The sequence below is a fragment of the Lissotriton vulgaris genome, unplaced genomic scaffold, assembly GCF_964263255.1.
Source record: "Lissotriton vulgaris unplaced genomic scaffold, aLisVul1.2 SCAFFOLD_348, whole genome shotgun sequence".
Classification (NCBI taxonomy): Eukaryota; Metazoa; Chordata; class Amphibia; order Caudata; family Salamandridae; genus Lissotriton; species Lissotriton vulgaris.
Window position 1 is genome coordinate 80,412 of NW_028253059.1, and position 14,680 is coordinate 95,091.

The following is a 14,680-nucleotide window of genomic DNA, read 5'->3' on the forward strand; positions in this document are numbered from 1 at the left end:
GCTGGATCGGCCTGACCACATGTTATTATCAGGAAAATCGTTGCTATTAAACGCTGGTCTCCTTTCTGGGAGACAATGCCATGAGAATATTTAACTCTGCTAATGCTTTGCTGTTGATTATTTATTTAATGCGGGTGTTCGCCCAGCACGTTGTCACTGCTCTGCAGCGTGACGCGCGATATAAAAGCAATTAAACAAATTACATTAAATGAAATGGGAAGTTGGGATCAGTCGTGTTTAATTTGGTGCTTGAGGAAAGAAAACAGTGAACGTGAAAGCATGGCGTTTTTCTCTCTGATGCGCCTGTCATTAACCTATGGCAGGGTCTCCCAAAGTCAGTCCTGGAGGGACGGATCCATTCCAGATTTTTAGCATATCCCCATTTAGATAAATGTATTTATCTTAAAAACCAGGCATGGATCCCCCCCCACCCCCTCCCCCCCCCCCTCCTCAATGACCGAGTTTGGAGAACCCTGGCCTATAGACTAAAGTGGCTTGTGGGCAGCAGGGAACAGCCATTGGCTCTTTCGATCCTTATGAAGTCAGGTGCCATTGTTAGAGCCTCCTCTGCATCCCTCCTCTGCAGCCGAGGAGTAATTAATCTGTGTTTTGTTCTGGATAGTTGTAGAAAGACGTATTTCTTACATTAATATCATTAATGAAAAATATGTATATTGTTGTAAAGGAGCTAAACTGTGATAGTGCCAGCTCCATATTGCACAGAGGAGAGTTTAGGTGTGCCCTCCCCAAATCAGTGCCTTTCCTTTCCTTCCAATCTCCTGGGCCTGCTTGGGACATACAGGGCTAGAGAGACATTCAGCCTACTAGATGGGTAAGAAAGAGTCAGGGGTGGCTCTAGGCTCATGGTGGCCCTGGGCAGGGAGCGTAGGTAGGGGGCCCCGGAAGAGGGGGTCCGGGCGGGGCGGAGCACGGCGGCCAGTGAAGAGTGGGGGGTCAGGGTGTTTGGAAGTGGAACAGAGCCGGAGGCCGCCAAATCCTTGCCAGGGGCCGCCACACAAATATGTATCCATCCTCAGAAGATTATTCTATTAAGAATATATATTGGCGTGGTGGCCCCTGGGGTTTGGTACCCCTGTGCAGGTGCACAGCTTGCACATGCTTAAGGCCGCCCCTGAAAGAGTGGCCTCCAAGGTAGGGTACCACATCAAATGGTAGGAGGACGGCACGTGATACCTCAAGTCACAAAACACAGCCCCCGTGAATTGCAATTATGGGGTTTTTAGTCTGTTCTTGTACATGATGTAAAATCGTACCCAGATGCGAAGGAAAATGCAGGCCTGCTGGCTTCATCACTGCTTATTTAAGTATTTCCCTTTCTTTTTATTTTCTACCTCTTATTTTGAGGGTTGGTTACTTACAGTAGCGTAGCAAGGTGTCTTGGGCCTTCATTAAAGTAAAACATTGGGGGGGTATATTTACTAGGAAATGGCGCAGCGTGGCTCTGCGAGCAATTTAGCAATGACGCACTACGTCATTTTTAAAAACGCAGGGATGCGCCGTATTTACAAGAATATGTCACACTCCTGTGTTTTCCCCTGCGCTGGCCCTAAAAAATGCTGCCTACTGCCAACACAGACACCTGCACCATAGTGCAAGGGTGCCTGCGTTGCAGGGATGATTGTTTATGTGCGGGAAGGTAAAGGCAATTTGCTCATTCTTTGTGTGTTGCAGAATGCAGTAAAAATATTAAGAGCAAAAATTAGGGGAAATAAAAGTATTTCTTCTTGTTGCACCAATCTAACGCCTGCAATTCAGTGGCATAAGTTTGCGGCGCTGCGTTAGATTTACAGATCCTGTTGCATTGTGGTATTGTGACGGAACGTTTATAGCAACACCGATTGCACACCCCTTTCACACAGATACCTGACTGGAAAGGGGCCGATATTTACAAAGCGGTGTTAAGCCATGCAAAGTGGCTAGGCACCGCTTTGTACATATGCAGCAGGGCATTGGCAACCGGAACATCGGAAAAAGTGACGTTCTGGTAGCTCAATGCCCTTGTAAGTATGCACCTGGGTGACCAACCAAACCTTAGTTTGATAATACATTTTTTTAAACCGCTGCCAATTGGGGTGCTGCAGGCCCCTTACATCCCAGGGTCCTGGTGCCACACACCAGGTGCACTATTGATAGCTATGCCCCTGGTTCCATGCACTTAAAGAGCTTTCTATGATTATTTTTCACTCTAAATTATACCCATCCTAGAAGCTGCAGCTCGCATCATTAGTGTAATACCACAACCGCATCAAACCTCCAACAGCTCCATGAAGATCTTTGCAACAATTTGTTGCATACCTCTATTTACACACCTGCATCCTTATGTCACTTATACAATTGATGGTCAGTGCGCCCTTATCTAGAGAGCACTAGATTAAACCACTTAACTTAGAGTAAAATGGAATGCTAGATGTAGGGGCCAAGTGAAGCTCAGGTACCCCAAGACAGTTAGTACCTAGATAGAAGAACTTAGAAAGAAGGTGGTTTATCAGGGTGATGACCTGAGTTATTCACAAAGGGTTGTTCTAACCTCAAACGGATAAACATGTAAGCCCATCACTTTTTATGAGCTCATCCTCTTCTTGACCCTGTATGTAAACATCATGGTGCAGAACATAGTGCGCTGTGATCTATGCATGTTGAAACCCAAAGCCCACAGCAAACTACAGCACATTCCTTATGTTAGGCTGCTGTCTGAGTACTTTTATACTACAGTACTGCTTAATTTGAGCTGGTGGCTTCCGGAGCCCTTCACCGGCACTTAATTGGCAACACCGGTGCTTGTGACAGTCTGCCACAAGATGGCGCTGTCTCAAATATTAATTCAGTGTTCACTGAAAATTACTATTACCTGCCGCTCAAACCATTCTTATAGCTTTGGTGCCCTGGAATAGTCCACATTGTCAGACTTGTAGGGGTGTGATGGTTAGTAGTTGTGTTGTTACTATCATTGGTAGCATAGCAGGGGCAATGTGTGGTGCAAGCTGCCCGGACCTCCTGACAAGAGCTCTGGCACTTATTGTTTTACGAACTAAGCACTTTACTACAGGCATTGGCAAAGACTGTAGGTCTGATCTTGGTTGCCAGCCTTTTGTTTTTGTCAATGCTTGGATGTCATTGTTCCTGTAAACCTTCATTGTTGGGAAATCTGCCAGGACTTCATCAATTTAAAAACATTTGGCTGAGTAGCATGTTTGGTCGCAGTGAACACACATTGCCATTGAACTACCTGGCACTTAAGGAAATTACTTCATGTGTGGATGGACTCCATGTGAAAGGGCAGAATGCCATCACTCACACTGCAGTTAGCCAATGGCTGATGTGGGCGGACTCACTGCCTCACATTATAGTGGGAGGGAGGAATATATGAATGCTGCAATAATGCATCAATGGATGAACATTGTTGGCTGAAAGCCCCTATAAGTAAGTATATTATACATATCATTTTAGTAAAACCAACAGGCCTTTGCTAGCTCCAGTCTTAATTAAAAGAAACCTTCTTGGTCTCTTGGCACCAACCCAGATAATCTTTGTAGAACACATTTAGGAATACCATGTGGGAAAGAAACATGAGCATAACACCTGTTTGGTGGAAGAGAGAAATCTCACCACAGTTTAAAAAGGTATGTCTTGCAGTAAAACTGTGGCTTCCCAGCATGAATTGTGACATATTTTTCCATTAACTGTCTCTCATTTTGTCTGGAGCTTTGCTTGATGTTCTCCTAATTTTGCGCCAAACTACCCCTTGTTGTGAATTGCATGGCCATCAATTGAGGTCAACAGCATCCCTCAAATTCCTCTATTAATTTTGCATGTTCCTTTAACTAGCACTCATTTGCACTCCAATCTCTCACTCTTCAAAAATTGAGCCACTGACCAAAACTGTCCCAAAGAGTTGTTTTGCGTTTCCCACTTATTAGGTAAGTTGTTTATGGTGAGCGGCTATTCTTGGTATACGTTGGCCAGTGGAATTTGTAACATTTGCCACACAGACTCGATTATATTACAAAAAATCCCTTTCATGACATCACAGCCATGCAACTTGGCTTGTAGAAGATAGAAAGGGCTACTTATATATCATCATGTTAGGGTTGAATACATACTTGTAGCAAATCGTTATGGGTAGCCTAAAAAGTACACTTTTCCAAGTGCCCCATAAAGAGGATGAGGTGTTAAGGCCAGAACTGGTGACTTTGGACCAAGGGAACCAGGTTGGAGTGTCAGCATCAATCAACATCCTGTGATTCTGGGCAAATCACTTAATCTCCCCGTGCCTAAAAAAATGAATGTGACCTTGTGTAATGTAACTGGTGCTCATGTAAAGCTCTCCAATACCTTTTGGTCTAGTTTGTGCTAAAAAATTGCAAACAAAGGGGCCAGGTATGATAGTTCACTCATTTTCCAGCTTTAGCAGGTTTGACTGAACGCGCAAGTGCACCTCAAATAACACAAACTCGACCAAGCGGCTCTGGAGATATTTTCTGGATCAACTCCCTTGAAGGAAGGAATTTAAGAAGGTGCAAATTTCCCTGCTCGACAGTTCCAGATATACCATGGAATCTGTTTTTATGCTTTCAGACTAGTCTACAGTGAGCATTTTTCGCAGTAACACAGGCACTTTACATCTTTGACAGAAAATGGGCTTATTTTGAGAGGAACAGACGGAAGGGGCAGGTGATGCATAGAGTAAACGAGTAATTGTTCTGCCATAGCCGACATTACCAGGCACGCGAACCCGCGCAAGCAACAATATCCTGAAAATAAAATCCACCCTGTACGGAGAATCCTTTCAAGCCTCATGTAGTAATTTTGGGAAAACTATTATTACTGCTTTTCTCAGAAGCTTCTCTGAAAATAACATTGACAATGACATTGAGTGCAAATTGTAAATAGGTTTTATTCAGTCTGCTACTTTATTATAATCGCTAAAGCATGTTCTTGCTCACAGAGACTTCCATTGTCATCTCCAATACCAAGTCTGCTTCCTTACCACTTACCGGTTAGTGTCCCCTGGTTAGAGTTAGGGGCAGAGGCCATTTTGCATCTAGAAGGACAAGGAAGGAGCGATTGGCTTCTTTTGTGTTATATTTCATCGTGACATTATACAATATGGCTTAATCCTATGGTGACCTACTCAGTCCGCACGCGCACAGAATGCCTGGCCTTCCATGCAATCACAAGGATGCAACTTTATGCTCTCTAACATCTCAGGTTTTTTTTAAGGTGAACTAATTTCTAGGGGTGTACCAAATTTCACAATTCGGTTTCGTGGAATTTTCTGAAAATTACTTGAAATTTTCTAAAATCCACTGCTGTATCTCAAAAGAAGTTTGAACATGAGGGCATACCTTGCATTTAAAAATCGAGCAAAATACCGACAAGTGGACTGGTTGGAGGAAAAGTGTGACAATTTGTGTTAGAAAGTCTCCTTTGAAGATAAATTGCGTAAAACTTTACCACAGCAGAATTCATGAAATATCGCAAATTTGTTCAAACACAAAATTCAGAAATGTTGCAAATGTAGTAAAAATTGTACAGTATCCTCTTGTGGTGTGCTAGTGCCTAAGAATTAGCTGGGAGATGGTACCACATCCCTTCCTCGGTATGGGAGGACCCATGGAGCACATAGTGGTTTGGGAGATGTGCTTATTCATATGTTGCAAGTGACTCCCTGATGATTAGGCATCTGGCCTAGACAAACCAAATGATGCTCCATCTTGAATTGTTGTTGAGGTTTTGGTAAGGTATTGAGTGAACACACTGATAGAAATACTTCACAGGTGGGATTACAATGATTTTGAATGTAACAATATGTTTATTAAAGAACAAAAGAAATCATATGAACTGTAAAAAATACATTACATTATTTGAATGCACAATTATTTTAAATCATATGGAAACAAAACTACAGAATTGCATACCTGTTATTGTTTGGAGTTCTTGAAAAAAGTAAAAGATTTTGGGCCCTATGTTTATACAATGCATTTAGTAAAATTGGTCGCAGTTTCTGCACCGACTTTTAAAGAATGCACTGTTTTTTGGGGATGGGCTTATGTTCAAACATGTTGGTTTGCAAAATTCAGATTCCAATCGTCACAATTTGACTTACTTCATTATTATGTATGAGGTAGGTTGTAAATTGCGACCCACTATGATTCACTGCCATCACAAGGCTGGTGACCTGCTAGGGTCAGCATACCACCATGTCTGCGATTGCTCTTTTAAAAAAGCATTTTTTTTAATGCAGCCCATTTACTCTATAGAAAAACATGATGCGTTTATTTTTTATTTTTAATGTACGTTTCAAAACCTTTTTTACAAAAAAGCAGTGATCCCAAGGACCACTGCCTACTTCTAGAAAATGTTTTTTTTACAAAATTCACAAAGAGGAAGGGGTCCCCAAATGACCTCTTCCAGTTTACGTGTGGGTTACCACCTCTTTTGAAGTGTCGGTGGCCTATCAATGATTTGTGACTGCAACTTCAGTGGCAAACCATCAATAAATACCATGTTATAGGAAATCGTAAATTGGAAGAAATGACCTAAACATGACCCTTTTTATATGCGATTCGGCATGTGGGGTGAAACTTATTTTGCAAGTTTGTATGAAGTTATTTTGCGGTCACAACGGCTCCGATTATGCAAACTAAGGGGCATATTACCAACAAGTAGCGATATTTATCAATAAATAGGTTCAGCGACAATTTTTTTTATCGCTGAGCATCGCCGGAATTTATCGCTGAGATAACGTGCTATTAGCAACGTTTATCTCCAAAGCGATAAATTTTCCGGCGATAGTGGTGAAATGCGTGATTATCGCTGAGAATACAACAATATTCACGCATTACCGACGAAATGCTCTTAGCCATGTTATCCACCTCCCATTGGATAACATAGCTAAGAACTGGTCTGGGCAGGTGTTAGTATTTGGAGATATTTGCGCTTAGCGCGAACATTTCCATCGCTACTCCTGCCTTGCTAATAGGCGATAGCGATGTTAGCAACTGTTTTCAGTCGCTAACAGTTTGGGTACGCCCACTTTGCATGTCATTAGCGATAAATATCGCTAACATGCAAAGCGGGCCCCAAACTGCTCTCTATCACCTAAAAGCTGTCGCTAACTGCTGTTAGCGACAGCTCGCTAATAGGGAGATAGAATTATCGCCGCTTAGCGGCCAAAAATGGCCGCTAAAGCAGCCAAAATTCCATTTCGCCACCCTTGATAATATGCCCCTGAAGCCTTTGTGACCACAAAATGGCTTGGAACGTAAAGTCCTTTGTTCGCCACGACTTTTGAATTCTATGGGATTTAATTTGTTACTTCACACTTTCACATAACAAATCACCTCACATTTTCAATGAAATAACATGAAATAATTCCTCTGCTCCCTGACTTCAATGGAAAGAAGAGGAACGGTAAAGGAGGGGGCCAAACATCACTGCTGCTGGGTGAGTTGAAAGGAAGCAAAGGCCTTCCCCTCGAATCAGTAAATGCGCACATCTGAACCCTACCAGCATTCAAGGCAGACCCACTCCTGTTTTCTCCTGTCTAGTTCCGGAGAGAGAGAGAAGTCTAAAGTGGAAATACATTTGATATCCCAGGTTTTGAAACATTTCTGTGCTGCTGCAGTCCTTTTTGGCGTAAAACTTTAACATGACACAAAGGCTCGATTATCAAAGTGGTCAGCTTGAGTTCTTACACACAGATAGCAGAACTCCAAGTGCATTATTTCACATTGAGGACCGGACTATGCCTGATACTGACACAAGCCCAGCACCAGTGGCGTAGCAAGGGAGGGCTAGGGGGGATTCCTGCGGCTGTCGCGGGACAGCAAACGCAGGAACTGCCGGGCGCCAAAAGCAGTTACCGCCACGGGCGGCAAAAGGTCTAGCTACACCACTGCCCAGCAATCACCCATTCAAGAAGGAATGACAGGCTCTCTGGCAGTCATATTACCTCAGGCACTAACAGACTCAACATATAACGATAAGGCCCTTCACAAATTTAAAGTCATTCGTAAACTTATATTTACGACCAAATTTACCTTGTTAACACCTGGCAGGAATCCAAGAGATTCCTGGCTGGAGGAAGCCAATTTATGTGGGAGACCATCACGAGGACAGAGTTCTCCTGAATCCCCTCACCTTTAAATCCCATCTTAGTCTTGTAAATTTGTGGACGCCGATAAACATGTATATTTGGGGGCATACACAAGCTCCTGTCTTTCCCCTGAACATAGTAGGATTTTCTCTTTAGAAAAAGACTAGCATGAATCCATTTCAAGGGTTCGTAGGAGAATGGATAACCCCCAGATTTAGTGATGGTGTAAAATAAATGCCTGCAACAATACTGTTTTCAACATAAAGCCGACCAAGTAGAGTACAATACTGATCAGCTTAACTCAAATATTAAGAACACAGTACTACATCGTGGACATTTCGGTACCTCATTGGTCAACAGTACTTGAAACAATCATCGGAAGGTGATGTGCCACTCATATGTCCTCATATCCACAAAGAACAGAAAACGTAGTTTTGTGTGCATCCCTTGGAAAGTTCTATAGATGTGCGCATATACCATTTATCGAAATAATTCTGAATTCTATACTTAGACATTCATGACTACTTTATCTTTCGAAATGTTTTATCATAATCAGGTATATACAAAAACATCATCAATCATAACTAATAATATATAATATTTTAAAACTTTTTTTGGTCATATTCTCTTATTCAATTCAATTACACACGTTTTTTGATCTGGAAGCATTACTGTTTTGCTAGCAATAACAATGGTGGGCACCCGCCTCCCATCAGAACATCAGAAGGCCCATCATCTACTCGGGAACAAACAAAGCATTGAGATGCTGAAAGTATGTTAATTGTACATTCTATTTCCTAATGAACGACATCTGTGTGAGACAAGCAGGCCGTGAGTTAAAGTGCCGACTGTGCATCCTACAGCCTCCTCTCTGCAAGCTCAAATGACTGGGCACTATTATGTTCTCTAATAGTAACATCTATATGTGCAATCATTAAAAATGGCAAAACTGCATTGTTCTAGGAAAAAGTTACTGTAGGTGGCAGTCGACTGCAAGGCTCCTCTTATGTTGATCATATCATTGTCTGTGGAGGCTGCCTCCACTGGCTCAGATCATGTGGACCTCTTCAGTATCTGTGGCAGATGCTTGTGTCCCAACTGTTAACATGTAAAAGGGCCTTCAAGGGATTCACCTAAGCACACTCAGTCTGACAATTCATGCAATGATATATCAGGGTTCCATCCGGTAAGCCGAAGTTAAACAATCTCTAATCCAGTTTTCAATTTCTTCGCAAAAGGTCTACAAAAGATACTGATGCAACAGGTGTGGATCCTTCATTAATTCGTTTTTTATAATATAAATATAAAGGGTACAAAAAGATTGAAGCAAACACAAAAAATGACCGAGGTTTACAAAGAGATTCAGTACTATTAGTACTTCCGAGTCATTATTGCAAGCATCTATTCCAAACCAAAAATACAGAAACAGAACAGTGTGTCTGAATAAAGCAGAAAACACGTTCAAAAGGAAAATTAAAGAATGAGGAAATAGATGAGATTGTCGACATTTTGGTCTTGTTGGTCTATACATCCGTTTGACCATCTTCAGGACGATAAAATGGGCTGTTGTGTGACCCTTATGAACATTCTATTAGGAATGTCCAATCGTGATTGAATTCATAGACTAATAAAACTTCCTGATCATACACTCGGAAGGGGAAGAAGCTATTGAAAAGGTCGTACAATTCAAACAATTGTCAACAAATGTTAAGGCTGGAATACAATCGCCATAGTCAATTAGCTGATGATTATGCTCGTAAAAGTCGAGCAAGAGATAGAGTGAAACTACTCCGTAACGCCTCTAACACTTCAGTCGGCGTCTCAACTGTGGCAGTCCACTACAGGCTCTTGCAGAACTCAGCAGTATGTGCAGTTGTGCCCTCCAGGCTCAATTTAGGTGGATCGCTTTAGTATCTGTGGCAACCTCTTCCAGGCTCCGCTTATGTGGATCTCATCAATATATATGGCAGCCTACTCATGGCTCAGCTCATGTGGATCATCAGTATCTGTGGTGATCCACTCCAGGGCGGCTTATATGGATCTCATCATCATCATCTCTGGAAGCCACCTCCAGGCACAGCTTATGTGGATCTTATGGGTATCTATGGCAGCCACTTCCAGGCTCATCTCACATGGATCCATCAGTATCCATGCAGCCTCCTCCAGGCTCATCTTATTTGGATTTCATCAGTATCTATGCAGTTTCCTCCAGGCTCGGCTCATGTAGATCTTATCAGTAGCCATCCAGCTTTCACCCGGCTCAGCCCCATGGATCATTAGAGCTGCTCCGACACTAACTCTTTGCGGGACACTACTGCTGCCCCAATGATGCCCTCTTTGCCCATTCACAATGCAGCACTAAGCTTCTGTAAGTGTGCAGCCTCTTCCAGGCCTCAAGAAACTTATTTGTTTCCTCCTTTCAACCTCCTGGATGTCACCTTGGTTACTCATTATCGTATAATTGGGGTCCAGCGGCTTACACTTAATGCTTAACCCAGCTACACTAACACACAAACAACCATTTCACTGCCCCAGGATTCCCAGAGTGTCTTCTATCTTTTCACGTACACAGGTACAATTACACACACACACACACACTCTCTTTCTTTCTCTCTCTTTCTGTGCCTCTGTTGTCGTATCTGACTCTGTCTGGTGCCCCGTTCTGCCCTGGCCTCTCACTTGCGGCCTGTCTTTTGCCGACTCTTTCTCTACATCCAAATTATCTTTCTGCCGTATTCAATCAACCAGTATTTGTATAGCACAACAATGTCACCCCTAAGGGTATCTGGGTGCTGAGAGTGCCACGTCTCCATTGAGGAGCCAGGTCTTGAGTTTTTGCCTGAAGTCGGCCAGGGAGGGTGCTGTTCGGAGGTGGAGAGGTAGGTCGTTCAAGGACTTGGCAGCAATTTAGGAGAAGGAGCTGCCCCTGCTGCGGCTGCAACTGATGCGGGTGTGTGTGCAGACAAGTAAGGAGGAGTGCAGGTGACTCACTAGTAGATGGACATTCAGTTGATAGTTCATGTAGGATGGTCCTTGATAGTGCAGGGTCTTGTATACATGTGTGAGTGTCTTAAACTGGCATCTTTTCTGAAAGGAGAGCCAGTGGAGATTTCTGAAGTGAGGGGTGATGTGGGTCCGCTTGGAGACGTTTCGGATATGTCAGGCTGCAGCATTCTGAGGTAAGGGGTGATGTGGGTCCGCTTGGGGACGTTTAGGATATGTCAGGCTGCAGCATTCTGAGGTAAGGGGTGATGTGGGTCCGCTTGGGGACGTTTCGGATATGTCAGGCTGCAGCATTCAGAGGTAAGGGGTGATGTGGGTCCGCTTGGGGACTTTTAGGATGGGTCGGGCTACAGCATTCTTTTTGATCTGGAGTCTCCTGAGTAGCTGTGTGGCGATGCCAGTGCAGAGAGCATGTCTGTAATCGAGGTGCAAGGTGACAAGGGCCTGAGTGACAGTCTTTCTGATGTTGACTGGGACCCATTTGAAGATTTGGTGGAGCATGTAGAGGGTGTGGAAGCAGGAGGAGGTGAATGCTTTGGTATGTTGTTTCATGGTCACTTCACTGTTGAGGATGATGCCTAGGTTGCGTGCACGGTCTGTTGGTGGTGGTGTTGGTCTGAGTTCTGCTAGCCACCAGCTGTGGTTCCAGACGGAACTGTTCTTCCCAAAGATCAGTGCTTCAGTCTTGCTGCAGTTGAGTTTGAAACAATTGTCCCTGATGCAGTTGGCCACATTGGTCATGACGTTGAAGTACTTGGTTTGGCATTGGATGGGTCCTCGGTGAGTGAGAGGATTAGTTGGGTGTTGTCTGTGTATGAGATTATGTTCAGGCCGTGGGATATGATGACACCTGTGACGGGAGTCAAGTATATGTTAAACAAGGTGGGGTTGAGGGATGATCCTTGGGGTAAGCCGCAAATGATATCCTTGTGATGTATTTGGGTTCGGAGGCAAAAGGGAGGCAGTCCGATGCTCTGTGTACACCCTGTAATGATGGGATGATCCACTTGAGGGAGTTTTGCTGTATGGTGATGTTTTGGAGCCTGTTGGTGAGTTTGGTGGGAGACAGTTTAGAACACAGCAGAGTGGTCGAAGAGGCTCAGGGCCACCATTTCTCTGCAGTCAAAGAGAATTCTGATGCCATCTGTGGCAGAGATCAGTGTGGTCTCAGTGCCGTGGTTGGCACAGAATTCGGATTGCAAGGTGTCAAGTAGGTGGTTTTGTTCCAGGGATTCAGTGAGCTGTTGGTTGATGGCTTTCTCGAGTACATTGGCTGAGAAGGGGAGCAGGGAGATCGGTCGATCATTTTTAAGATTACTGGGGTTTGCGGAGGGTTTCCTTAGAAGGGGTCTGAGCTCTGCATGTTTCCATCTGTCCGGGAAGGCTGTTGTGGATATGGAGGTGTTGATGATGCTGGTGAGTTCTTTGCTGATGAGGGTGGATCCAATGTTGAAGAGACAGTGGGGGCAAAGGTTGGTGGGTGCCCCTGAGTGAAAGGAAGACATGATGGCCAAGGTAGTCTGAGTGTGAGCGGAGACCATGTGGTGATCATTCAGCTGGTGGCTTGTTGGTCGAGGTTGTTGAGGTTGAGAGTATTGGGTTGGCGGTCGAAATTGTTGCAGATGGTGGCAATCTTGCTGTGGAAATATTCTGAGAGGGTGTCATGGAGTTCTTGGGAGGGGTGGAGGGTGTTCTCTGTGGCTCTCGGGTTGCAGAATTCCTTGACTATTTTGAAGACTGGTAAGCTGCAGTGTTGATGGAGGCTTTGATTGCTGCTTTCTTGGCTTCCTTGATATGTAGGCGGTAGTTGCTGAGGGCTGCTTTGTGGACGGCTCTGTATGAGGGATTCCTTGTGGCATGCCACTGTTTCTCAAGTCAGTGGCTGTTGCCCTTGGTGGCTCTGAGCTCATAGGTGTACCAGCTTGCTTGTTTGGAGGCTTTCTTGGTTTTTGCTGGTTTCCGCAGGGCGACTCTGTTGGAACATATGGTGATCCATGAGTAGAAGTTGTGGACGTCCTTGTGTAGAAATAGAGGTCCCCAAGTAGGACATAGTAGTAGGAGTCGATAGCTAGGGGGCCGATGAGGTGAGGGATGGTGTCGTAGAAAGCCGGGCAGGAGTCCCGGGGTTCTGCAAACAAGGCGCCTCTTATTGGGGTGTTGGTGTCTGTCTGTAGCTGCAAGTTGAGGTGTTGCATAAGAGGCGTGGGGTCTTCGTTGGTGACAGTGCATCGGATGGTTCCCTTAAAAATGATGGCGATGCCCCTGCAGTGTTTGTTGGTGCGGTCTCTGTGTAGCATCTTGTAGCCATTGGTTGTTGCAGTGGCGATTACAGAGCTCGAGGAGTGGTTGAGCCTAGATTCGGCGATTAAGGCAACATCGGGGGAGAGGGTGGTGATGGTGTCCCAGATTTCCGTAGCGTGTTTGCAGAGGGAGCGGGAATTGAGCAGGATGCATTGGAGCTGTACCGAGTAGTTCTATACCATGCGGGCTGGCAGTCCTGTGTTGCAGGAGAATCAGCATTGGTGGCAGGGCAGGGTTTTTTTGGTTGATTGCAGGGAAGACGTGCAGCATCTGGTGGCCTGGTGTAGCGACAGACAGCAGGGGGCCTGGGGTCCTGGCACTGGGCATGGTCCAGGTGCGGACAGGCCTGCCTTTGGCGTGCCGTTGGCAGTGCCTCCAAGAGAAGCCCAATGGACAAAACTACCCGAGACAATTGCATTTAGGGTCAGGCAAGGTTCTCCTCGCAGCAGGACCGAACGAGGAGCGCGGGGAACTGTGGCGCAGTCACTAACACTGGAAGCCAGAGGCAGAGGTACGAGTCTCCAACTCACTGTGTGCCTGTTTCTGTCCAACTTTCTCCCTGCCTGTTTCTCTCTCTGACACTCACAAATTCTCTTTCTCTCCCTCTCTACTTGTGTTTCATGCTCTACCACGCTTCGTCTTCCTGACTCCACCTCGCCCGCCTCTCTGTCTAGCTCGAAGTCTCTCAGAGTAAAATGGAATTATTTCAGCATTTCGAGGGAGGGAGGGCGATCCTCCGCCCTCAGGACCCCTAGAGGGTTCACATGGAGGTCTGGAATACAAACACTAGCGCTGGCTTCGGTTGCGCACTTCGGGACGAACCCACAACATCTGTGAGGCCTAATTGTGTCTCCGCGCCGCTCTGTTCTCTGCGGCAGGACAGGTGTTTACACGAACACGCCGTACTCGCCTTCAAAATCTCAAAAAGCGCTTAACAAAAAAACACCCTTGAGCAGATGAATACATTTGAATGCTGTTTTTGCTGTGATTTCGGATTAAAGGCGGTGGCTGCCGCTCTGCATTGCTGGGGCTCGCTCTTTATTCCAGACATCTACAGAATCCGACAATTAGGACATGATTCTCAGGGGAACAAAAGTTCCAGGTCTGCAAAAACAGGCCGGTAATTTCGGGTGTGGAAAGCTCAAACCGGTGTTTTTTAAAGGGTGCAATTCCGCACCTAGTGAAACCTGGCTAAAATGGCGGATCATGTCTGGGGGTGGGGGGCAAGGGAGTCTGTACACTTGGAATCATGCGTCA